Here is a 2,114-nt window from a genome sequence, read left to right on the forward strand (position 1 = left end):
AAAAAAAAAAAGTAAGCATCTTCTTACTTTGCTTTCACTTTTGACCCACATATCAATTCCATCTAACTGTAGTTTATAAACGGATTATGTAACTAATTTTTGTGTGTGTGTGTGTGTGTGTGTGCACTTGTATGTGGGGGGAGTGTCTGTGTGTATCTCATAATTTTGGTTGTTTTTAAGTTATGTACGGTTCCACTACAGTGATGCAAATCGGTATCTTGTCAACAAAGAAATATTACATGATCTGGAGGTAAAATTATATCTCTGTGACCCTGTTCGTAAATGCTAAACTTAAGCGGGTCCTTGCTAGGGGCAAGTGTGTTTTGGCAGGACCTCTACTCTGAATGACTTGTTTACGTTGGAAATTACGATCTATACACAAAGGATTGGAACCAACAATCTGTTCAAATGACTGTTGTGATGTTTGATACAAGAGAGATTTAGTAGCAAGGAAGTTCTTCAAATATTCTCACTGAAGTGAATGTGTTTTTCTCAGACTGTGATGTACTTGGTGATTAAAAAACAGAAATACAAGGAGACTTATTTAACACACTTATTCTTAAATCCTTTTTCTTCCCTGTATTTCTGAGTTCTTTGCTTAATAAACATTGTAACTATTTCACTGTTTCATTGACAGAAGTTACCTTAAGTAACTCCTTCAGATAAAAAAAAAAATCAAAGACACAGTCACAAAGGAAAATAGGTAAATGATATTATGTTTAAAATTGTCAGAGTTGGCAAATCTTGATCATTTTTCTTCTGTTGCTGAGAGACTGAAATAAATTTGATAAATCTACCTCTCTACCTCCTAAGCTCCATTAAATTAATCATAATACAAATGGGAATTTAGGAAAACTAGAATATATTTTGGGGGTGTATTATTACTGATTATAGAGGCAGTCTGAACTGTAGTAACTTTTATTTCTATTGAGTATTTAGAAATGGTAGATCAATAATTGCAAATTCAATATCCAGAGTTGATTTTCTTTTGTTTTAAATTAGAGAAGAGATTTACAATGGCATTTGTTTACAAAATGCGGCTTAAATGTCTGCAGGGGAAGTCAGTGTTACCTTTTTTTTCAGTGACATTATGAATTAGATGAAGTTTTAATTACTGATAAGGGAGGCAGATCTCAGTAGGTTTCTATTAAAAAATAATTATTCCCAGGTCTCCTCTATTTTGATGAGTACACAGTGTTCTACCAGAGGAATTTCATTTGTCAAAGTTGTTATAAATCTGTGCAGACCAGCTCTATGTCCTAGTTTAAGTCATCTGTTACACCCTGTGCAAGGGGTCCCCAGATGACTAAACTTAGACATCCTTTTTAAAAAGAGATAATCAAATTTGTCTATTTAAAGAAAATAGTTTGAGGCAGTTGGGGGGAAATTCAAAGGGCATAAATATTAAAGAAAGTAAAATGTGGAATGTTCAAGTACAGAGAATTGTCTTGAGAATCAGGACAGAAAAGTGTTCTAGTATTTGTTCTATGAGTAGCACATCCTAGTTCTTTACTTTAAGCTATTATACATAGGATTTCCTCTCAGCAGGCTGGCCTGAGGCAAAACTAGGAAGTAGGTGAGGTTTGAGTGTGTTTTTCTGTCTTGTGCCATTTCTTCTACCAATGAATGTGTATTTGCATTTTAACTGGGCTTCCTTGCTTTAGCTACTGGAAATTGGCATTTCAGGCACTGTGAAGATAGCTAAAGGAAAAGGTGTTTCTGGTAGAGTAGCCTTTTAGAGCTTCTCCAGGTTGAACATACAGCTTGCGGCCTGTTCTGTCTAAGCATTCCAGGGCCCTAACTATCTTGAGGATATGCTAGGTAGCACAGCAAAAATGTTGTGTAAAACACACAAACATCTATGGAAAGCTCCAAGCCTGTCTGACTCCCTTCCAGCCTGTTACCATGAGCCCAGTATGCTATATATATTCAGGCCTCTATGCCTCTCCTTTCTAAAGTATATATGCATTTGACTTGAACTTAAGTTCATCTTGTACCCAGAATTAATAAACATTATTTGCTTAACAGAAATAGTCACCTTAGATTGACTTTATTTATAAGCTTTTAAAATTCATTGTAAAATATTATGGATTTAGAAAATGTTGATGTACCTC

General features: G+C 34.8%; 1 protein-coding gene across 6 annotated transcripts in view; it reads left to right on the top strand.

The window, feature by feature from the left end:
* NLGN1 (neuroligin 1) overlaps nt 1-2,114 on the top strand; it is a 1,153,390-nt gene that overhangs the window by 842,789 nt on the left and 308,487 nt on the right. The window lies entirely within an intron of this gene.

This window comes from Propithecus coquereli, unplaced genomic scaffold (assembly GCF_000956105.1).
Source record: "Propithecus coquereli isolate 6110/MARCELLA unplaced genomic scaffold, Pcoq_1.0 Scaffold15, whole genome shotgun sequence".
NCBI classification, from domain to species: domain Eukaryota; kingdom Metazoa; phylum Chordata; class Mammalia; order Primates; family Indriidae; genus Propithecus; species Propithecus coquereli.